Here is a 25,652-nt window from a genome sequence, read left to right on the forward strand (position 1 = left end):
AAAGGGATGAATTATAATTCAGTCATGTATCACTTAATGTCAGGGAGACTGTGTGAGAGCTGTGTTGATAGGCAATTTTCATAGTTGTGTACACATCATAAAGTGTACTTAGAGAAGCCTTGGTGATATAGGTCAATCACTCAACACAGTCTCTTGATATAGTACTATGTATATGAAATATGCTGTTGACTGCAAACATGAGGTATATGAGGCTGATACTGGTGGAACATGACATATTGTTTACAGTCAACTTCTTAAAAAGTATTTTTTTTTTGAGAGGCACATGGACAGAGTGAAAGAAGGCTCCCATCTACTGATTCACTCCCCTAATGCCCTGCAATAGCCAACAATGGGCTGAGCTAAAGCCAGGGGCAAGAAACTCAAACGAGGTCTTCCACATGAATGGCAGGAGCCCAGTGACTTGAGCCATCTCTGCTGCCTCCTGGGATCTGCATCAACAGGAAGATGGAGTCTGGAGTCAGCAGTCAGAACAGGGCATCAAACCCAGGCACTCTGATGTGACAGGCTGCCTTACCTGGCATGTTAACCACTAAAGCAAATTTTCATTTTTATATTAGTAAATGGAGTGCATCTAAAATAATGATAAAGACTATAAGTAAGTGTATAAACACTGATATACTCCTTTATTATTGTTTTCAACTTTTCTGTACCATAAATAATTGCATACACTATATTTTTACACAACACAGTAGGCTTGTTTACATCAACATCATCAGTGTCAGTACATATAAGCAAGTAATGCAATACATTGTGACATTATGAAGGTAAACTGTCACTAGGAAATAGAGTTTTCTCAGTTCCACCTGAATCTTATGAGACCATTTCTCTCATGCAGTCTGTTGTTGACTGTAAAACGTCTATGTGGTACACGATTGTAGATGTGAATTAATCTCAATAAAACTGTTATAAAAAAAGATCACTGCAACATTGTAGAACTGAATTCTAATATGAAAAGTGTTAATGTATATAGCCAATACATTGAAGAGATAGGGCTCAAGGAAGTTAATAAAAAGAAAACTTTATTGTTAGAAAGTTTCATACCATACTGTATCTTTACACTCATCCATTGGTAGAAATTCTTCCTCTACCCCCAAAAATCAATCTCAGGTAATAAAATTCCCATGATCACTTAATTTCATCAAAACAGCATCAGTTTTAGAAATCAGAATGCTTAATCTTAAGTAATAATCAAAACTATGACTTTGATTTAAATTTTCACTTGACTTCCAGCTGGAGCTTTCTAAAGAGGGGAGAGGGGAACACATGATTTCACCCATCCAACACATTCTCTTCATGCTCCTTTCAAGGCTCAAGGGCACCAGGAGAAAAGGGTTGAAAGATGAAAGTTTGGAGAGCAGAAAAATTCCCTTCTGCCTTTTACTCCTTCTGAATGCCTATCTCTTGGAAGGAAGGCTGTGATTACCTCAGGGTCAGGCAGATAACCCTCTGTGGTCACCACAAGCCAACACCCACAAGTGAAGACAATTTACGTAGTTCACCTGTAAGGTAAGATAGCATTCATAAGTTGCAGAAATTGGGTTATGGATACATTCAGGAGCCATTATTCAGGCTATCATGTAAACCTTTTTTAAAAATGTTCCATAAATATATTCATGTAGTAAACTCCAGCATATTTCTAGCTGCTAAGTCAGTTTAATGGTAAAATATTGCAGTTGGTAGCATTAAAATGCACTTATGTATCTTAGTGATACTTACTACCAGAAGAAAGGCTGCAGAGCTTACATTAGAATGAGAGAATTTTGTGACCTCTGTGGCCAGCTGTCAGAGAGATCACTCCAGGACAAATAGGCAGCAAAGGGGTATATGTACTAGCTTCATTGATGAAGGACCTCCGGGCCAGAGCACACAGAGAGATTTCAAGTTGCTTTTGCACATATGCCTCTTCACATCATACATAAAAGTATGCACAGGGCTGGTATTGAGGCACAGCAGATTAAGCTGATGTTTGTGATGCCAGCATTCCTTATCAGAGTACCTGAGTCCAGGCTAATTGGCTTCCAATCCAGCTTCCTGCTGATATGCCCAGGAAGGAAGTGAAGGATGGTCAAAGTGCTTGGGCCCCTGACACCCATGTGGGAGACCATGTTGGAGTTCGTAACTCCTGACTTTGGCATGGTTCAGACGCTATACCCATTTGGGAATGACCCAGTAGATGGAAGATCTCCTTTCTCTATCTCTTCTCCTTTCTGTGTTGCTTAAATAAATAAATAATTAAAAAAATAAAAACAGTGTGTGTGTAAGCAGCAGTGTGTCATAATTTAGGATTACTGAGGCTGCATCTTGAGACTTGAAAACTGTTGATAATTAGAAAATTACTGATGCAGATTTCTTAACTGTGTCATAAATTATTGCCTCACAAAATTTGGTCCAGGTACCTCCAGTTATTTCCAACAGCCTCACAATTATAAATATAAGATATCTCATGTTAAATGTTTGTAACAGACCATTGTTTATAGTATCAGTTAGCTGAAGCAATTATTTTTTCATAATATTTGCTAGATATCATCTCTTTAGTATTGCATTAAATCACCCCTAGCTTTGCAGTGAGTTGGTGTGCTTTCATTTTTCAATAGTAAATTTGGGAAACAAATGATACTTTGAACTCCAAAACAAGAATAAAAGTTTGGGAACTAGTGTTTCTTTCATTTTTAAAAAGCACAATTTAATTCTTCTTTAGCTGTAGCACCACCTAGTGGATATTTTGAAGAAATCAATTTTTTCAAAAAGTTTGAATCAGAATTCATTTAAGTCCTCTCAATATGTACTGCGCTTCCTAAAGTTATCAAGACCAATACATCCATTTAAAAATAGGAATAAACTTTATATTTATAAACCTCCTACTTTTTCTAGTTTTAAATTGAGACATAATTCTTACATATTTTACATTTTAAAAAGTATACAAGGGCCGGCACCGCGGCTCAATAGGCTAATCCTCCACCTAGCGGCGCCGGCACACCGGGTTCTAGTCCTGGTTGGGGCACTGGATTCTTTCCTGGTTGCCCCTCTTCCAGGCCAGCTCTCTGCTGTGGCCCAGGAGTGCACTGGAGGATGGCCCAAGTGCTTGGGCCCTGCACCCCATGGGAGACCAGGAGAAGCACCTGGCTCCTGCCTTCAGATCAGCGCGGTGCGCCAGCTGCAGCGCACCAGCCGTGGCGGCCATTGGAGGGTGAACCAATGGCAAAAGGAAGACCTTTCTCTCTGTCTCTCTCTCACTGTCTATAACTCTCTGTCTCTCTCTCTCACTAACTCTGCCTGTCCAAAAAAAAAAAAAAAAAGTATACAAGGATGAAACATTCACAGTTCCACCATTGAATTTCTGAAATTTCAGATTTCTTTTCCAATTTCCCATGTGTATATATTTATTTTCCAAAGTAGAAGTTATGTTGTAGTACTGGCTTCATTTAATGCTTCTTTTGTTATATAGCTATTAAATAGCTATCTATAATGATGTTTCATAGATAGATCCAGTAAAAATAGCCAGTTACCCATCGGTAAGCACAGGGATTCATTCCAGAACACCCCACAAATAGCAAAATGAACAGAAGCTCGAGTATGTGATATAAAATGGTTATGTTTGTATAAATCCTAGGGACAGCCTCCAGTAGACTTTTTTTGGAAAAAAAGAAAATTTTGTATTTATTGGTGTGACAGAATGTATATGTGTGTGTGTGTGTGTGTGTGAGAGAGAGAGAGAGAGAGAGAGAGAGAACCCAGCCCAGCTACTGGCTCATTCCATACAGGCCCAATAGAGCCAGGCTGAGATGAAACTTGGATCCAGGAACTCAATCCAGGTTTTCCACAAGGACAACAGGAATTTAACTACTGGAACAATCACTTGCTGCTTTCCAGGGGTAACATTAACAGGAAACTGGAATCAGAAGCCAGAACTAGGTATCTAACTCAGGCACTCCAGTGGGGTGCATAGGTGACTTAACTGGCATCTTAACCCAGGTCAAATGCTCACCCTATCTCCAGTATACTTTATTTTATTTTTTAAAGCATTACTTTATTTTGAAAGACATAGTTAGAGAGAGAAGTAGAGCCAGAGAGAGAGAGAGAGGTCTTCTATTCTGCTGGTTCACTCCCCAAGTGACTGCAACAGCCAGGGCTGAGATGATCCGAAGCCAGAAGCCAGGAGTTTCTTCGGGGTCTCCCACATGGGTGCAGGGGCCCAAGGACTTGGGTCATCTTCCACTGTGTTCCCAGGCCACAGCAGAGAGCTAGATTGGAAGTGGTACAGCCGGGACTTGAATCAGTGCCCATATGGGATGCTGGCACTGCAGGCTGGGGGTTTAACCCATTGCGCCACAGTGCCAGCCCCTCCAGTACACTTTAAATTATCTTTAGATTGTTTATGATTCCTAATACAATGTTAATACTATGGAAACAGTTGTTACACTGTATTATTTAGGGAATAAAGACAAGAAGAATGTTCGTATGTGTTCAGTATAGTCAACCATCACATGTCTAACTATATTTTCAATCCTTGATTGATGAAATTCATGGATATGGAATGCATAGCTATGGAGGGCTGACCACATGGTCTGACAAATTAGCAACACTAAAAACTTTAAAAGAAACAGACTGGAGTTATCTGAACAATTCAACAAACTAGATATGCAACCTTGGGATAGTACTTATATTTCATGATAGGTTATTCTTAACAAAGCAGGAACGTTTTATTTCATAAGTTTAATAGAAAAAAATGGCACATTCTGTGAAGAAAATGGCTAGTACATAGAAAGACAATAATAAATAGCAACCAAACCTGTAAGTTTGTTGATACAACAAAAATAGATATAAAAGCATCACTAGTTATGCCAGAAATTCATTTCATGATTATAGGAACTAGCCTATCACAACTAGACTAAAACTCCTTTATTTGGAAGAACATTAGTAGATTTTCCTTAAAATTAAATCAAGGGGCCGGTGTTGAGGTGCAGTGGGTTATGTTACCACTAGAGATGCCTGTATCCCACATGTGGGTTCCAGTTCAAGTCCTGGCTGCTCCAATTTTGATCCAGCTTCCTACTTACTAATGTGCCTGGGAAAGCAGTGGAAGATGGCCAAAGTCCTTGGGCCCCTGCCTCCTATGTGAGGGACCAGAGTGAGGTTTCTGGATTCTGTCTTTGTCCTGGCCCAGACGGCTCTTGTGGCCATTTGGAGAATGAATCAATAGAGAAAAGATCTCTCTCAATATCTTTCTCTCCTTCGTTCTCTCTCTTCCTGTCTCTTTGTCATTCTGCCTTTCAAACAAACAAACAAATAAATCTTTAAAAATAAAGATGTTTATTTTGAGGATGCAAAAATTTTGAAATCCATAGTTTTCTCTTGATATGAATTTCACATGAGTGGTTTGAAGACCCATCACTGCACAGATTTCAAACTTTTTACACCAAAACAAAATTATCTTTTAATTAAATTTTTGTTGTACTTTCGTATTTTAGATATCTTCATCCATGATCATATTTAAGGCTTTTAAAAACTGAACTTGGTTCTACTCAGCTGTTAAAAAAGAAAAAGAAAAGAAATCCTGTCTTATGCAACAAGATGGACACAACTGGAAACCATTATACTTAGTGAAATAAGCCAGTCCCCAAAAGACAGATATCATAGTTTTTCCCTGATCTGGGGTAACTAATAGAGTACCCGAAATGTAATGTGTTGGAGTGAAAAGAACATCTTGAGTTTCGATGATTATTTATAGCCCTTGTCTCTTCTGTTGAGGAATAGTGGTTTTTTTTTCTTCATACTATTTGTTGAACTCTTGTACTTAGTACAGGGTTAACTTTACAATCATTAAGTAAACTGAAGCCAGATCTTTGTAAAAATGAAGAGTGGGAACGTGATAGGGAGGAAGAGCAAGGGTTGGAGCACGGGTGGGAGGGAGGGCAGCGGGTAAGGGGGTCATTATTTTCCTAAATCTGTATATATGAAATACATGAAACTTGTATAAAAATAAAAGTTAAAAAATTTCTAAATTACTTTTATCGCTTTTCCCTATAATTCCTCTATCTTAGCTGGATCAAGGTGCTCCAACAAAGTACAGAAATGTGTTTCACAGAGTTCTGGAGACTGGAAGTCTGGGGTCAGTGGCCAGCATGGTTAGATTCTGGTGGAAGCCCACTTCAGGCTGCACACTGCTGACTTTCTGTAGCATCCTCATGTGGCAGAAGAGGGCCAGAATGCTCTCTGGGTTCCTTTCATTAGGCCACCAATCCCATTCATCTGGGCAGAACTGTCATGACCTAACCATTTGCTCATACCAGCACATTACGGTCTAAGATTTCAGCATTTGAATTTGGGAGAAACACAAATATTCACTCTATTGTAATCCCTCTGTCTCCAACCTGTCACCAAATTCTATCACTGTTTTCTTCAAAATAAATGCTTCTGTCAATTTGTCATGTTTTATTTTTTCCTCTGCTTTGAATAAGATCCTCTTTTTATGCCTCAGTCTTAGTGGTACAATCTAACTGGTCTCCTTGCCTCTTGAATTCCCCAGTGTGGAAAACATGTGTGAATTTTTACTTCACAGAATGCTTGTGTAACTCTGAGACTGACGTCAGGCAAGAGGAAATAAGCTGTCTGAATTCCAAAGAAAACAGCGGTTTTATGTGTTTTTACATGGTGAAAAAGCCCAATGATGGACTCATCAAAAAATGTGGATACACAGGTCAAAGACAGGATCTCTAGGAGCAGAATTATGCAATCAAAGGAATTTCAAGCTAGTTGAACAGAGTACATCTAAGCCATTCATTTTACAGAACAAAATGCAGGAATTTAGGAGATTGAGTGATTTGTTCAAAGGTATGTCTAATTATTTTGTTAAGATTTATTTATTTATTTGAAAGTCAGAGTTACACAGAGAGAGAAGGAGAGAGAGAGAGAGAGAGAGAGTCTTCCATCCACTGGTTCAATCCCCAATTGGCCGCAGTGGCCAGAGCTGTGCTGATCTGAAAGCCAGGAGCCAGGAGCTTCTTCCAGGTCTCCCATGCCGGTGCAGAGGCCCAAGGCATCGGGCCATCCTCTACTGCTTTCCTAGGCCATAGCAGAGAGCTGGATTGGAAGTGGTGCAGTCGGGACATGAACCGGTGCCCATATGGGATGCTGGTACTGCAGGCAGAGGCTTTACCAGCTACGCCACAGTGCCAGCCCCAGGATATAGCTAACGAATTTATATTTACACATGATAATCTAAAATACAGAGAAACATATTAGAATAATATAAAGAAGAACTAAGCAATAAATGATTTTATTAGACTTTATTAATGATATAATTTTTTGCTCTTACTATTAATAACATTTCTGTTGAATGCTAAGTGAATATACATAATAATTTTTTTAAATTTTGGTTTATAACTTTTTGGTACAAAAATCCAAGTCAGTTCTAAGTTGTTTATTTTGACTTTGGCCTATGAAGATCCTTCACAATACAAAGTAGATTCAATATGTGTTTTTCAATTCCGTACACTTGTTCAAAAATTTTTCTTAAACAAGAATCAGTTAGTAGGACCAGTATTGTGGCACAGTGGATTGAGCCACCACTTGCAATCTTGTTATCCCATACTGGAATGTCAGTTTAAGTCTTTGCTTCTTCACTCCAAATCCAACTTGCTGCTAATGCAGCTCAGAAAGCAGCAGATGATGGTCCACGTGTACTTGAACCCCTGCCACCCATGTGGGAGACCAGGATGGAGTTCCTGGCTCCTGGATTCACATTGGCCGAGATTTGCTTTTGGAACCATTTGGGGGAGTGAAACAGCAGATGGAAGATCTCTCTTTAGGTGTGTCTCCCTCTCTCTCTCTCTCTAAGTTCCTTTCAAATAAATAAATCAAGTTTCAAGTAAACAAACATACCTTTTTTAAAAGGATCAATACCAAGTACTGTGGCCCCTGCCAACCACATGGAAGATGTGGATGGAGCTGCAGGGTCCTGGCTTTGGCCTGGCCCAGCCCCAGCTGTTAGCTGTTGTGGCCATTTGAGGAATGAATCAACACATGTGAGATCACTCTTGTACACTCTCACACACTCTCTCCCTCTCCCTGCAACTGTTCTTCAATAAATAAATAAGCAAAATTTTTTTTTAAAAAATTAACAAGTCAACAAAATAAAAAATCAGTAAAGTTCCTTCTTTCCTAATGTAAATTAACTGTTCTTTAAAAAATAACTAAAAGGTAGTATACTTTCAAATCTTAAAGATTTTGAGTTCTACTGACATGCTTATTTTAAAGCTTCCAAGTTTTGTTAGTATATAGAGATATGAGAATAGTTGATATGTTTATAAATTCACATGGTGATTTTAAAACATTAGATGTTAAAATACTTTTGTTTCTTTTTTGAAAGAAAAACACTTGTATTTATTATTAAAATACCATATAAACTGGATGATTAAATATGAGCATGTTAAATATCCACTAGGTGGAGTAATACTAATAGACCTTATAAAAGTAAGTTGGGATTATTTTTAACTTTTTATTGGAGATTAAAACATACATATCATGTACAAATGAGCAACCCAAATAGGTAATACACCTAGAAGTTAGAGCTAAAACTATACAACTTTTATGAGGAAACATAGGAGACAACTTTTTGTGAACTTGGTTAAGGCAAACATTTCTTTGATAAGATCTAATAAGCATGGGCCATAGAAGGTAAAATCATTTAATTAGACTTAACAGCAATTAAAAATATCTGGTCTTTAAAAGACACTGCTATGAAAAGGAAAATAAAAGTCACGATTGGAAGGAAACGTCTCCAAACCACATAGCTAACGGATTTGTATATGGGATGCATAAAGATTCCTTACATGTCAACAAGAAGTCAAACAATGTAATAAAAAGGAACAGATGTGAGAGACATTTCACCAAAGAAATGTGGGTGGCACATAAGCATATGAATATATGCACCATTAATTGCATGGGAAAAGCAAATTAAAATCAAAGTGAGACCCCTTTATCCAGTTAATAGTATCTCTAAAATTAAATGAGCTGACAAATAAGGAGCAAGTGGAACTTGCTGTTTTAAAAATAAATTCAGGGGGCTGGCACCGTGGCACAGTAGGTTAATCCTCTGCCTGTGGTGCCGGCATCCCATATGGGCACTGGTTCTAGTCCCGGCTGCTCTACTTCCAATCCAGCTCTCTGCTATGGCCTGAGAAAGCAGTAGAAGATGACCCAATGCCTTGGGCCCCTGCACCCGTGATAGACTGGGAAGAAGTGCCTGGCTCCTGGCTTCAGATTGGTGCGATTCTGGCCATAGTAGCCATTTGGGGAGTGAACCAATGGAAGGAAGACCTCGCTCTCAGTCTCTACCTCTCAAATAAAATAAACAAAATTTTTATAAATGAATGAATAAACAAATAAATAAATTCAGGGGGCCAGTGCTGTGGCGTAGCAGATAAAGCTGCCACCTGCAGTGCTGGCATCCTTTATGGGCAGTGGTTCATGTCCTGACTGCTCCACTTCCGATCCAGCTCTCTGCTATAGCCTTGGAAAGCAGTAGAAGATGGCCCAAGTTCTTGGGTCCATGCACCTGCATGGGAGACCCAGAAGAAGCTTCTGGCTCCTGGCTTTGGATAGGTGCAGCTCCAGCTGTCGTGGACATCTAGGGGAGTGAACTAGTAGATGGAAGACCTCTCTCTCTCTTTCTCTCTGCCTCTCTGTAACTCTGCCTTTCAAATAAAATAAATAAATCTTTAAAAAATAGAAAATAAAAAAATAAATTCAGGGGGCCAGCACTGTGGTGTATCAGGCAAAGCCGCCTCCTGTGACATTGGCATCTGATACGGATGTTAGTTTTCACCCCACTTGCTCCACTTCCAATCCAGTTAATGGCCTGGGGTAAAAATTGGAAGATGGCCTGAGTATTTGGGCCCCTGTACACACATGGGAGACTTGGGTGACCCACATGCACCTCATAGGAGAGCCCACTATTACTCAAATGGTTCCAATGAAGTTCCTGGCTCCTGGCTTCAGGTTGGCCCAGCACTGGCCACTGAGGCCATCAGGAGAGTGAAACAGGATCAAAGATCTCTCTCTGTCTTACCCTCTTTCTCTGTAACCCTTACTTCAAATAAATGAATCTTTAAAAGCAAACAATTGAGGATTTCAAGATGGCAGAATAGGGAATGACATATTGTGCTAGGCTAAGGATTAAAAAAAAAAGTGTAGGAAGTGCACTCTCAGGGAAAAATTAGAAAACCACAGCAGAAATTCTATGGAGGAAGAGGAATGCTGTGGACCTCTGTGAAAGGTGCAGTCACGGAGCACAAACAGGAACACAAGCACAAGTGCAACAGCTGAGAGCAGAGCAGGTGGAAGCTTGGAGATGGAGGTGAGACCAGACTGCAGCAGCCCTTGGTGATGCAGACAGAAGGGCCTGGAGCCCTGGGGGCTAGTGGATACCCACGGCCCAGTGGAAGTCAAAGGGGCACATTCCTCTTACCCTATCCTCCCCACAACAGTGCCCAGCACCTGGCTGGGAGGGGGCGGCTACCATTTTTGGATTGGGTGGCAGCTGCGGAAGCCCTTTTATGCATACACAGTAACTGCCTGAGACAGGAACCATTTTCTTGGCAGTACTGGTGGCAGGGGAAGGGAAAGGAAAATATTCAGCCAGTGGCTCTTGTGTACAAGATTCAGAGATTCTAGCAGAGGAGAAAACCCACAGTCTCCATGGATTGAGCCTGGCTGACAGTTTAAAGAAGGGGCTGGGCCCACAGGTAGGACCATGAGGTGCCCCCAACCTCCCAACATACCACAGGCTGCAGGGCTCAAGCCACTTAGATGGAGCGTCTACAGACAGCTGGCTGAGGGAACATCTGCTTCTCTGTGGACCAGACAGGTTGGCAGGGAACAGCGAACCACTACACTTAGTGACTGTGGGAGACTTGTGTGCTGAGATTGTGGCAACTCTGTGGCTGCATGAGAGGTTGCAGGGTTTAACTGGGTCTCTGGGAAATCATTATGTGCGGCTCCACACTCTCGGAGACCCCTGGTTGCCAGGGGCGGGTCACTGCAGCAGGATCCATGTGAGGACTGCTCAGATCATTTGTGCAGTTCACACAGCGCTGCAAATGAGTGTTGCACCCACTGGGGGCTAAAACACGGGTATTGCTCACTTTGGAGGATAGAAGGTGTGATCACACCAACAGAGGTGACCATTCTCCCTGCTTCTGTTAAGCAGGGATCTACCATGCCCAACTTGAGTATTCCCCTGGATACTTGCCCCACCCTAGAGCACTGACCCGAGCTCCCTGGCCACTCCCAGCACACAATTCTTGGTATTCACTGAAAGTACAAAAATTCCACTAAGCCAGAGAAATACTTAAAAGACAAAAAACATTCAGAGGAAAAAGAACCAACAAGTATCTCCACAAATGCCTAAAAATGCAGAAATTCAAGAAACAATAAGGAAGACATCAGTACCTTCTCAAAGGAACACAACAACATTTTAATATTAGAATGTGAAGATGAAGAGGTTGATAAAATGCTGGAAACAGAATTTAAAAGATTAATCATTGGATTACTCTAAGGCAATCAGAAGCAAATCTATGAATTAAAGAAATCCATACATGATATTAATGAAAATTTTTGCAAGAAATTGAAATTTTAAAGCGAAATCAAAATGAAATATCAGAAATAAAGAATTCAATAGTTCAAGTAAAAAATACAGTGGATATTCTTAACAGCAGACTTGGTGAAGAAGAAAGAATATCCAAGCTAGAAGACAAATCTTTGGAAATTTTTTAATCAGACCAACAAAAAAGAAGAAAAAGAACAAGAAGAACAAGAAGAAAATAAAGAAATTAGAAAACTTAAAATTTGTAAGATACTGTCAAACATAAGAACACACAGGTCTTAGGAGTTCCTGAAGGTGTTGAGAGAGAGAATGGGTTAGAAGGTCTACTGAGTGAAATAATTACAGAAAAGTTCTCCAATGTTGTGAAAGAAAGATGTACATGTATACAAGGTATGCAGAACTCCTTCCAGACATGATCAGAAAAGATCTTCACTATGACACATTGTAGTCAAACTTTCAACAACATTACGGTAAGATTCTAAAATGTGTGCAAGAGAAATGCCAGATTACTTTTAGAGGATCTCCAATTAGACTCACAGTTGATCTCTCATGAGAAACTCCTCAGGCTAGGAGAGAATGGAGAGATATAGTCCAAGTCTTAAGAGAAAAAGCTGTCAACCCAGAATACTGTGTACCCTGAAAAGCTCTCATTTATGAATGAAGATGAAATAAAGATCTTTCATAACAGAGATTGAAAGAATTTGTCATCACACATCCAGCCTTACAAATGATGCTTAAGGATGTGACACACACAGAAACACAGAAAGATAGTCATCATTATGAAAGAATGTGAAGGCAGAAAATCTCTCAGTACATCATGAAAGAATGTGAAGACAGAAAATCTCCCAGTAAAAGTACAAAAGAAACCAAAGTAAACATAGGAATATTTATGGAAAAATGGCAGGGCCAAGTCATTACTTATCAATAATAACCTTGAATGTAAATGGCCTCAACTCTCCAGTTAAAAGATACAGGCTGGCTAAATGGATTAAAAAACAAGACTCATTTATTTTCTGCCTACAAGAAACACATCTCACCAACAAAGATACATGCAGACTGAAAGTGAAAGCATGGAAAAAGATATTCCACTCAAAATAGATTATAAATCTATGACCCAAAAGCATCAATTTACTATCGAATACTGGGGAGACTCTGTAAGACATTGGCATAAAAAAGACTTCTTGGAATAGAACTCAGAAGCACAGACAATCCAAAATTGAAATTTGGGATCACATCAAACTGAGAAGCTTCTGCACTGCTAAAGAAACACTCAGCAAAGTGAACAGGCAACTGACAAAATGGGAAAAATATTTGCAATCTATGCAGTTGATAAAGTATTAATATACAGACTCTATAAAGAGCTCAACAAATTTAACACCAACAATATCAACAATCCATTTAAGAAATGGGCAAAGGACTAGAACAGGCATTTTTCAAAAGAGGAATTTCAAATGGCAAACAGACATATGAAAAAATGGTCAGGGTCACTAGCTATCACGGAAATGCAAATCAAAACCACAATGAGGTTTCACCTTGCCCCAGTTAGAATTGCTCTCATACAGAAATCAACACACAACAAACGCTGTTGAGGATGTGAGGGAAAAGGTACTCAATCCACTACTGGTGGGAATCTAGACTGGTGCAGCCACTGTGGAAGACATTATGGAGATAACCCCAGAAAGCTGAATATAGACCTACCATATGATCCAGCTATCTAATTCCTGGGAATTTACCCAAACCAAAAGAAATCAGCATATGAAGGGCTGGCACTGTGGCGCAGTGGATTAAAGACCTGGCCTGAAGCACCAGCATCCCTTATGGGTACTGATTCTGGCCCTGGCTGCTCCTCTTCCAATCCAGCTCTCTGCTATGGCCTGGGATAGCAGAAGATGGCCCCAAGTCCTTGGGCCCCTGTGCCTGTGTGGAAGACCCAGAAGAAGCTCCTGGTTCCTGGCTTCAGATTGGCCATTGGGGGAGTGAATCAAGGGATGGAAGACCTCTCTCTCTCTCTCTGCCTCTCCTCTCTCTGTGTAACTCTGATTTTCAAATAAAAAAATAAATATTTAAAAAAAAGAAATCAGCATATGAAAAAGTTATCTGCACCCCATGTTCATTGCAGCTCAGTTTACAATAGCTAAGATATGGAATCAACCCAAATGTCCATCAACTGATGACTGGAGAAAGAAATTATGGTATATATACAGTGTGGAGTACTACCCAGCTATACGAAAAAAAAAATGAAATCCTGTATTTTTCAACAAGATGGATGAAACTAGAAACCATATTACTCAATGAAATAAGTCAATCCCACAAAGACAGATATGATATATTTTCCCTGATCCGTGGTAATAGAGTACCTAAAATGTAATGAATTTGAGTGAGATGGACATTTAAGATTTGATTATTATTTATTGCCCTTGTATCTTTTTTTAAAAAAAAGAAGATTTTATTATTTATTGAGAATTCAGAGTTACACAGAGAGAGGAGAGGCGGGGGATGGGGGGCCTTCCATCCGCTGGTTTACTCCCCAATTGGCAGCAATGGCCAGAACTGTGCTGATCCGAAGCCAGGAGCTTCTTCTGGGTCTTCTATGTGGGTGCAGGGCCCCAAGGACTCGGGACATCTTCTACTGCTTTCCCAGGACACAGCAGAGAGCTGGATCAGGGGCGGAGCAGCTGGGACTTGAACCGACATCCATATGGGATGCTAGCACTGCAGGCAGTGGTTTAACCCACTATGCCACAGGGCCAGCCCCTCCCTTGTCTCTTCTTTTGTTTCTTCATACTATTTGTTGAACCCTTTTACTTCATGTAGCTTTAACCTTATGATCATTAAGTAAACAAAAAGTAGATCTTTATAAAAATTAAGAGTGTGAATGGGAGAAGGAGGAAGAAGGATTGGAGCATGGGATGGAGGGAGGGAAGGATCACTAAATCTGTTCCTAAATGTGTTCCTAAATCTGCATATATGAAATACATGAAAGTTTTATAACTTAAATAAAAGTTTTTAAAAAGGGAAGAAAAATGAAAACAATTCAGTAGTTTCTTGTAACCTTAAATATATACTTACCATATGATCCAGCAATCTCATTCTTACGTATTTATTCTAGAGAAGTGAAAACTCCACAAAGACCTCTATGGGAACATTTATTCATAATACTCAAAATTTGGGGGAAAAACAAATAATCAACAATTAGCAGACAGTTATCCATTTCCTAGTACTTCTTTATAATACAACAGTATTCCACAATAAAAAGGGAGTGCAAAACCAATACACATAATAGGAAGAATGGAAGAATGACTCTCAACAATAGTATAAATCATGTTACAATGAATAATCTACATTACACATATCCCTTTGCAAGTATACGAATACATGTGTGGATTGCATAAATGATTAGAAGGATTACTGAGTCATTGGACATGTGTTTTTATAATTTTGGTAAATATTTCAGAATTGCCTTCCTTAGGGACTGTAAAATTTAAATGCCCACCAACAGTGTGAAAGGTGCCCATTTCCTCAAAATCTTATCAAGAGTCGGTAGAATTTTTGGAATTTTGCTGCTCTGACAAGGAAATGGCAACTCTGCATAGTTATAATTAGTATGTCCCTTTGCACAGAAGCTCTCTTATATTGTTACTCTAATTGATCTGCTTACACATCCCTTGAGGTCCTCGCATATTAAAGACTATAGGACCCCAAACTACCAATTTTACACCTCTGTGCTGAGAACATCCCTACCCTTATTTATTGCCTGTTGAAACCCTTAAATATATACTTACCATATGATCCTCCAAAACTTTCACCACTTTTGTGAAGCTTTCCTTGGTTCTCTTAGATTAAGATCATGCTGCTTTCCTTTGGACTTCTGTTGTGCTTTGCATCTACCATGTTCTATTTCATGGTGAATTATTACTGGTCTTTCCCAATTAGCTGTGAGTTTCTGGACATATTAGTGGGTTTATAGAATTCTATAGGACAAAGACTGCAATTCATTCAGCCGTTTGTCCTAAGGAGCCAGCACAATATCTGGCCTAAAGTAAGACTATAGTAAATGGGTACTGAACTGAAAGGAATGGTCTGTTCAGAAACAAACATGTTTCTGTAAATCCATATGCATGAATGAGTCCACATTTATGAAGGCAATTTTCTAGTGAATAAAATATGTCTACTAATGTAATTCTATAGATAATGGTGATTTGTCTCAAACCTTGCTCCCTGAGAACTCATTCAAATCTAAAATTTCTGTCATTTTACAAGTAATCCAGGATGTTCCAGGGTCAGCCAGTGGAATGAGAAAGCCAACTATCTTCATTTTATGTTGGGCTCCATTTATCCATGATAGACATAAAGGTCTAGACCCTTTGAAATGCTTGCATGGAAGGATTTGTTACCTTCTGTGACACCTAGAGGCCTGGGAAACTCGAGTCACACCAAAAAATAAGATCTGAAGATCTGAGGTATGAGAGAATGTGCAGCAAATGGCTTCAAGTGAGTGCAAGCATCCTTAAATGTGCTTCTCAGAGGACCAGTGCCTGCACCCTAGGTTCGGCGGCTCTGCGTCTGTTCTGAGTACCTAATAGAAGAGCCTAGGTCCTGAGTGCCTCATTTACGTCAAGCACAAATCTGTACACTGTCCTAGGCCAGAAGAACAAGGAAAATTCCCCATTTTCTATTCATCAAAGAGTGGGACAATCAGACATAATGACAGGAAATACACTTGGTGCACCAACACCTCACAAACTCAATAGAAAAAATTATTATCTCACTCTCATCCAAGGTCACCACAGAGACTTCTAGAAAATTAGCAGATAACAGTAAAGACAAGAAGAATTTCTTTAAAAGCCATAGCCACTCCTAAAGAATCCCTATAAAGGGAGGCAGAAGGGAATCACTGTGTGTTATTTAGTTATTTTACTCACAATTAACTACCTATGTTGTGGATGTTATGTCAGGCAATGGAAAGAAAAACTTGAACAAAGTAAAGTCTCTCCCCTTATGGAGCTTACAATCAAGTTCTGAGAATCAGACAGCAGCAACATCACTTATTTCTACAACACTTTTGTTTACAAAGCATTGTCATGTGTTGCAAATACACATCTCTGTGCCCTTTCCATACTATGAGGAGGAAAAATCCATCAGCAAAATACAAAATGCAGTGGAGGTTCAAAGTAAGGTACCTACTTGTAGGTAGGTGGTGGAGATGGAATGGAAGCAAAGAATTCATGAAGATGAAAGAAGCATTTCAGGTGAGCCTTGAAAGGTAGACTTGTCTCAATAGACAGCAATTGATTGCAATCATTCTAGTAATAATGTACAGAGACATAAGTAAAGAGGATGTTAGAGCAGATGAATGAAATAAATGAATGGCACTTCAATCTGTGGTAAGAAAATCAGGTTAGCTACAACAGAATACTACCACAGCGGCGACACTCAGCAAGGCTGGGCCATAGGCATTTTCAATATCCTTCAAAAGAATTCCTATTTATTTCAGGATATACCTCTTAGATTTGCATCAAATTTACTTGATCTTCTCTGTGCTGTTCCAAAAATCTTGTCAAAAGCATTGTTTTCTCAATCAAGACATTTATTTCCAATTCATATACATATATTTTTTTTCTCTGTGTGTGTGACATTAGGAGATACATATGTTTTCATCTATGGTTCATAACTCCCTCCCCAAGACAGGCCACAAAAACTCAGATAGTAGGTGCTAAGACCTTCCTTTCTTCAGAGGGTCCTGCCCCGCACTAGGAGGAAGGAATGCAGAACTCAGCAGGCAGGCCTTACTGGGTTTATTGACAACCACACAAACATAATGATGTCTCTATACAAACCCAAAAGGACAGGGTTTGGAGAGCTGCTAGATAGCTGATCATGCAGAGATTTCTGGAGGGCAGTGAATGCAGAAAGGGAATGGAATTCCTGCACCCCTTCTTCCACATCTCATTCTATGTATCTGTTTACCTGTATCCTTTTCTTTTTTTTTTTTTTTTTTTTTTTGACAGGCAGAGTGGACAGTGAGAGAGAAAGACAGAGAGAAAGGTCTTCCTTTGCCGTTGGTTCACCCTCCAATGGCCGCTGCGGCCAGCGCGCTGGGACCGGCACACTGCGCTGATCCAATGGCAGGAGCCAGGTACTTCTCCTGGTCTCCCATGGGGTGCAGGGCCCAAGCACTTGGGCTATCCTCCACTGCACTCCCTGGCCACAGCAGAGAGCTGGCCTGGAAGAGAGGCAACCGGGACAGAATCCGGCGCCCCGACCGGGACTAGAACCCGGTGTGCCGGCGCCGCAAGGCGGAGGATTAGCCTGGTGAGCTGCGGCGCAGGCCTACCTGTATCCTTTTTAAGATCCTTTATAACAAATCAGTAAAGACACTTTCCTGAGTTCTGTGAGCTACTCAAAATTTTTTTTAAATATTTATTTATTTCAAAGTCAGAGTTACACAGAGAGAGGAGTGGCAGAGAAAGAGGTCCTCCATCCGCTGGTTCACTCCCCAGTTTGCCACAATGGCTGGAGCTGCGCTGATCTGAAGCCAGGAGCCTCTTCTGGGTCTCCCACGAGGGTGCAGGGGCCATCTTCCACTGATTTCCCAGGCCACAGCAGAGAGCTGTATCCGAATTGGAGCAGCTGGGTCTTGAACTGGCGCCCATATGGGATGCCGGTGCTTCAGGCCAGGGCATTAACCCACTGTGCCACAGCGCCGGCCCTAAGAGCTACTCAAATTAATGGAAGCAGAGGAGGAGATTGTAGGAACCCAGATTTACAGCCAGTTGGTCAGAAGCACAGGTAAACAACCTAGGGCTTGTGACAGTGGGGGTGTGAGAACTGAGTGCCCAATCTGTTGTATATTATCTGCCATCTCTAGATAGTGTTAGAACTGAATTGAACTGAATTAAGAAGACATCCAACTGACATCGACTGCAGACATGACTGCTTGCTTAGCATGCAGGGAAAAACTGCCACGAATGTGGTATCAGAAATGTCTTGTGTTGTGTGCAGAGGAGGGAATGCTGAGTCAGAATTGTTTTATTTCCTTATGTATCTTCTGACCTCCATTCTCTCCTACATAGAACCTGCCTTTAAGACTGAAAATTTAATTGTTCTTTATTTATTTACTTGCTTGTGGTTTTCTAATTTTCTGTAAATAGCAGGAAGTGTTTTCATATGCAAACCTATTTCAGTAATAAAATATTTATTAGTACCTTACATCATATAATTTAAGATTCACTTGTATAAAACATGTATTGCTGAGGCCAAGGCAACTTCGGCTGGCTGACAAGGTCACAGCAGAAGGTCTGTCTCAGCAAGGCATGAGAAGAACAGACGGTCCTCTTGGTGGTTTTAGGTTTGTTGGGAACTTCACTCTGCTTAAGAAAGCTGGAGCTTCCTGGTGGCCCCGCTAATGATTGCTGTATTGCTAATTTTAGGGAAAATGCTTAGTCTCATTATCCCAAAAATGTCCATTGCTTTGCAGAATTCTAATCAAATCAAATGCTAGCATAGGAGAAGGGGTGATGTTTTACACAAGGTTGAGCTGTTTGTGGAAAAGAATTAAAAGGCAACAGGCTCCCTGGTATATACTTCCCACTAGAATACAGATAAATGTTATTAAAGCTTTAATTCAATATGTGCTACAAATACAACAATAGTTAGGATGTCAAAACTGTAGAATAGATCTAAATGAACCTTTGAATAAGTACAACAAAAAATTAGAGTTACAGAAAGAGGGGATACATTTGAAAAAGGGCCTGCTTTGAACTTGGGGCTTCTAGTAAAGATTATATTAGGAAGGTAATACTCTAGCTTGTGTTACCAATTTCTGCATAGCTTGACAGCACTCTAGGCTCTGGCTTGTGTGGGCAGCCCATTATCTCACACCTGTCTGTGACTGTAACCCATGCTCCAAATATGCCCTTGAAAATCAAATAAATTGTAATTAGAAAAAAATGGACAATAGACTTGTTATTGTGAGAAAAAAGAATCATTATTTGACGTATGATATAAAAATAAAGTGTGGTGCTCGAGAGCCAGAGCCATGCCATCAGCCTTGCTGTGACTGTGTCTCTCATTTCTTTGAGCGCCGACAACTCCCATACCTTCAGGCCCCTGGACTGTCTGGAGCTCGTCTCCGGCAATGTATTTTAGTTTTCTACAATGTAATGCCATGTATACTGTTTTGCAATTCATCAAATAGCAAACAGTGAAGAGCACTTAAAATTACATTAAGATAAATTGAGATTAAAAAGATTCAACCCTGCCATTGGAAAGAAGTAATAATACTCAAAGATGCACAAAACATTTCAAAATCATTCCCATCCCCAAGTAATATGTTGACTACCTTTGCTTTCCTCCAAAATACCTTTATCCAAATTGTTTTCAGTCCAATAGCAATGTTATACTATATGCAAAATACCACACTAGCCATCACTAGTGATGATATTAAGGATGAAATATGAGGTAGCTCCAAAAAGTTCATGGAAAATCCACAATCTCTTTGTTTTTAAATGTCACTTATTTAATTGAGACATGGAGATGGACACGGAGACAAAGAGTGTGACAAAGACAGAGTTCCCAACTAGTGGTTCATTCCTCCAACGATAGCCAGGTGCTGGGAACTCTATCCACTATGGTTCCCCATGGGTGGTAGGAACCCAATCACTTGGCCATCTCTGCCGCTTCCCAGGGTGCACTTTACCTGGGAGCTGAAATGACGAACCAGAGTCAGATATCTAATCCAGACATTCGAATATGTAATTCCTAACCATCTACTTAGCTGCTAGACCAAATGTCCTCCCTATTTTCTCATTTACTTCCATTTCTATGAAAATTTTGAAGCCTCCTTGTTGCTGCTCCCTATCCTCAAGGATCTTTAAGGGACACAGGCAATATAAAAGTTTCCCAGGATGCCATGGAAACATAGATAAAGATTTGCAACCCTACCTACGAGGATCAGGGAAGATATCTTTGAAGACAGTAATAGAAGATAAGTCCTGAAGGATGAGTATGAGTTGGACAAAGAAGTGACTAGGAGAATGGGTGTGTTAAAGAGTTTGTATGCAGAAGGAACAATTACAGTGCCAAGAGTGAATATGGCACATTGAGTAAATTCTTAGTGATTTATTGAGGCTAGAAGGCAAGGAATATAGGTGTCTGTTGGAGGAAATTGGGAAGAACATAAGAAGACAGGTGTGCGGAATGGAGGCGCTCAACATGGTACTCTAGAGCAAAGAAAAATTATAATAATTAATTAATTAATTTGAGACACAAGGAGACAGAAAGAGAGAGAGACAGAGAGAAACTCCCATCTGGTTCAGTCCCCAAATGCTTGCAATGGCTAGGGATGGGCAATGGAGAAACCCAGAAGAGAGGAGTTTAATCCATGTCTTCTGTGGGTGGCAGAAACCCATGGATATTGCCTTCCAGGGTCCACATTAGCAGGAAGATGGTATTAGGAGCTACAACCAAGAATCAAACCCAGGAACTCCAATATGGGACGTGGTCATCCCATCCAGAATCTTAGCCATTAGGCCAAGCATCTTCCCCTTCCTCTTTTTTTTTTCTTTAGTTTATATTTTAAAATTTTCTTCTTGGGATGAAACCTATCATAGACCAATAATAGTATAATAAATACAGACATATAAATTATAAAAAATAAATTGGGATATATTGGAAATTAATGCTCCAAATTGTTTTTTCCTGGTCAAGGCTCAATGATGAAGCTTGGAGACAACTGCCAAAGGTTAAGAGAAACCATGAGCAGTTTTGAGGATGGAAATGTGGCAACAAGATCTGAAATTTCAGCAGCTGGTAGAGAACCATTGAAGGCAAAGAGCAGTGCAGAAGCTCTGGCAAAAGAGAAAAACAGGAAGAGCTAAAACTAAGGACTTGGCAGTGACAGTGGTATGGCAAAGTAATGTATGAGATATTTAAGTATAAAACAGATAGGGCTTAGTAAATCAACACTCTATAGGACACAGAGGTGAAAAAGCATAGAAATTACAACAATGGAAAGAAAAGGAAAATACTACAGTCAAAAGTCAAGCACTTGGGGCCGGCGCTGTGGCGCAGCAAGTAAAGCTGCTGCCTGCAGTGCCAGTATCCCATATGGGCGCAGGTTCAAGTCCTGGCTGCTCCACTTCCAATCTGGCTCTTTGCTGTGGCCTGGGAAGGCAGTAGAAGATGGCCCAAGCCCTTGGGCCCCTGCACCCATGTGGGAGACCCGGAAGAAGCTCCTGGCTCCTGACTTCGGATTGGCCCAGATCCGGCCATTGCGGTCATCTGGGGAGTGAAACAGCGGATGGAAGACTTCCCTCTCTCTGCCTCTGCCTCTCTGTAACTCTACCTTTCGAATAAATAAATAAATCTTTAAAAAAAAAAAGGCAAGGGAAGAATTAATGAGTTCTGTAACATTACAAGATGCTTATCCCTGTAGAGGGCACCATTCATAATGTTAGTTTAATGGAAAAATGCACTCTAAGTTCTAAATTTCCAAACCACATGTATTTAAAACAATAAATGTGTGGTTGGAGACAGCTGAAGAAGTAAAACAAATGATCACATTCTGACCCAAAGAAACATTTAAAGTGTAATGAGTTCCAATGGAAGTGGTTTAAAGTTCTGAATTTATTTATACTTGTAAACATCATAAATGTTGTGAAAGACAGTGACATAACTGCAAGTGCAATTCTCTAAAGCCTTGAGAGAACTCCCATCTGGACACAATGTAAAGCTAAGATAATGTGTAGAAATAGGCACAGGGTGTAGGAGTGAAAATATTTTTATTCTTTAACTCTCAGTCACTGCAAGTGAATTTGGAACATTGTTATAGAATGCTATTTTAAATAATTGCTACAATTTTATACGTGTTTTAGACCTAAATATGCTATGTAACCTTATTTTCCATTCAACTTACCTAGCAAACAATAATAGACTGAAAACCTAAAAGGTTTTTCAAGGCCAATAATATTCGCTAATATTCTTCCCTTTGCCTTCTCTGCATTCGCTGGACTGGATTTCACCCTCAGTCTGAAACATGCACTTCCCTCTATTATTCCTCCCCCTCTTATACTTGCATTGGATATTCTCCTTTTTCTTTTTCTTTATTTTTAAAGTACTTATTTATTTATTTGAATGCAGAACAATAGAGAATAAGAGGAAGAAGGGAAAGAGAGAGAGAAAAAAATATTTCAGCTGTTTCTTCATTCCCCAAAAGGCCACAACAGGGCTGGTTCAGAATGAAGTCAAGAACCCCATCCTGGTTTCCCACATGGATGGCAAGGGCCCAAGCACTTGACTCATCTTCTGCTTCCTTCCCAGGCACATTGGCAGGAAGTAGGATCGGAAGTGGTATAGCCTGTACTGGAACCGGAACACCAATATGGGATGTGTCCCAAGCAGTGGATTAACACTCTATGCCACAATATCCACCCCTTGTTATTCTTCATATTACAACTTAAACTAATTCCTCAAGGAAGCATTTGCCATACACTTCCAGATACTACCGTTTTGGTAACATTTATTTGCCTTGCAGTTACTTTTTATACCAGATTCTCCAATGGACTATAAACATCATGCAGGCTAGGACATGCATGCTTAGCACATGATCAGTTATCAATAAATATTAACTGACCCTGACATTGTGGCACAGTGGGTTAAGCTTCTGCTTGCAACACTGGCATCCCAAGTCAGAGTGGTTTAGTCCTGGATGCTCTGTTTCTTTCTTTCTTTCTTCTTCTTCTTTCTTTTTTTTGACAGGCAGAGTGGACAATGAGAGAGAGAGACAGAGAGAAAGGTCTTCCTTTACTGTTGGTTCACCCCCCAATGGCTGCTGTGGCTGGCGTGCTTCAGCTGGCACACCGCGCTGATCTGAAGCTAGGAGCCAGGTGTTTCTCCTGGTCTCCCATGCGGGTGCAAGGGCCAAACACTTGGGCCATCCTCCACTGCACTCCCGGGCCACAGCAGAGAGCTGGACAGGAAGAGGAGCAACCGGGACAGAACTGGCACCCTGACCAGGACTAGAACCCGGTGTGCTGGGGCCGCAGGCGGAGGATTAGCCTATTGAGCCATGGCGCAGGCCCGATGCTCTGTTTCTAATCCAGTTCCCTGCTAATGTGCATGGGAAAGCAGTAGGAGATGGCTCAAGTGTTTGGGTCTCTTCCACCAAATGTGGGACATGAGGATAGAGTTCCAGTCTTCTGACTTTGGCCTGTCCAAGATCTGTTGCAGCCATTTGGGGAGTGAATCAGCTGAGGGAAGCTCTCTTTGTCTCGCTCTCTTTGATCTCTCCATCATGCAGCCTTTCAAATTATTAAATCTTAAAATAAAAAAAGCAAATAAATGATAATAATAATGATAATTGATGGACTTTCTCAGTCTGGTTCCCGTTCCTATTACAAAAAGCCTGAGGTAGAATCAGCCCTTAAGCCATTCGGATCTGGCTTAAAAGTCCATGAGAGCATTTCAGGCATGGAAAGCCAAGACATTGTGGCAAAAAATGACCTACATGAAAGATCTCTGTGAGATCCTGGAGGAAAGAAAGGGCATCAAAAAAGGAGGTGCCTTTTTCTGAAGGGAGGAGAGAACTTCCACTTTGACTATGGCCTTGTCTAAATAAGATCGAAGTCAGTGAACTCAAAAGGCTTCCATAGCCCTGGCAGCTCATGACAAGAGCCTCGGTGATCACTGATGCCATAAATATGGTGTCAATTGTTAAATCAACAACAGGAGTCAGTGTGCACTTGCTCCCCATGTAGGATCTCTGTCCTTAATGTGTTGTACTATGAGAATTAATGGTAAGACTAGTCTTCAAACGGTACTTTATATTTTGTGTGTCTGTGTGGGTGCAAACTGTTGAAATTTTTACTTAGTATACAGTTGATCTTCTGTATTTAAAGATAATTGAAAATTAATCTTAATGAAGATGGGATGGGAGAGGGAATAGGAGGTGGGGTGATTTGGGGGTGGGAGGGCAGGTATGGGGGGAAAATCCGTTATAACCCAAAAGTTGTATATATGAAATTTATATTTATTAAATAAAAGTTTTCTATAAAAAACCTTTAAAAAAAAAAGCCTGAGGCAGGGTAACTTATAAGGAATAGGAATTTTGGGGAAGTCCAAGGGCATGGTATTGGCATCTGCCCAGGGACTTTGTGCTGCATAACACAATGGAGGACATCACACGATGAGAAAGAGCAAGTGTGATAACTTGAATTTCTCTCTTTTTTTTTTTTTTACAAGAAAACACACATAAACTTTATTTACAGTTGAAAACTTGAACACAGACTATCTTGGTTTCTGAATCTGTGCAGCAGGCAGGGAAGCGAAGCCAGAATGAAGCACACCACCTGGAGCCAGGGAGGCCTGACTCAGTCTTGGTCTGGGTTACATCTCCCCACACTGTAAGATCACCACAGGCAGCTTGGGTTTATTGTTGGGACCTGTGGGAACATTGTCAATCTTTCTCAGCATCAGAATACCATCAATGGTTTTTCCAAATACTATGTGCTTTGCATCCAGCCAATCGCACTTCAAGCAGGTGATAAAGAACTGAAAGCTGTTTGTACTGGGACCACTGTTTGCCACAGAAAGCAGACTTGGAGCTGAGTGCCTTACAATTTTCATCTGCAAATGGCCCCAGGTAAATACTGGCAACGCCAGTACCATCTCCATTATCAAGTCTCCACCCTGAATCATGAAATCCTTTATGACCCTGTGGAAGATGCTCCCTTTGTATCCAAAAGGAACCTCATCTTTTCTAAACTCTCCGGTGCAGAACTGCCTAAAGTTCTCGGCCGTCTTGGGCACAGCATCTGCAAAGAGCTCGATCTTCATGCGACCAACTTCCTGGCTGCCAATATTGACATCAAAGAACACCACGGGGCTGACAGGGCTTGGATTTGCCACTGCATGGCTCTGACCTGGAAGCAAAAGTTGGGGGATTTCTCTTCTTATAAACCAGTGCCACAAAGTCCTTATCCTCATGACCTCATCTGAACATTATTACTTCCCAAAGGCCCCACCCCCA

General features: G+C 40.5%; 1 protein-coding gene and 1 pseudogene across 3 annotated transcripts in view; both read right to left on the bottom strand.

Moving 5' to 3' along the window:
- TTPA (alpha tocopherol transfer protein) overlaps positions 1-25,652 on the bottom strand; it is a 100,867-nt gene that overhangs the window by 51,255 nt on the left and 23,960 nt on the right. The gene's annotated exons all lie outside the window — the stretch shown is intronic.
- Positions 24,633-25,609, bottom strand: LOC138849918 (peptidyl-prolyl cis-trans isomerase H pseudogene; annotated as a pseudogene). Its single transcript, XR_016235711.1, has one exon. The product of XR_016235711.1 is annotated as a peptidyl-prolyl cis-trans isomerase H pseudogene (transcript).

Source organism: Oryctolagus cuniculus, chromosome 6 (assembly GCF_051225735.1).
Source record: "Oryctolagus cuniculus isolate XC-2025 breed Fujian yellow rabbit chromosome 6, ASM5122573v1, whole genome shotgun sequence".
Taxonomy (NCBI): Eukaryota; Metazoa; Chordata; class Mammalia; order Lagomorpha; family Leporidae; genus Oryctolagus; species Oryctolagus cuniculus.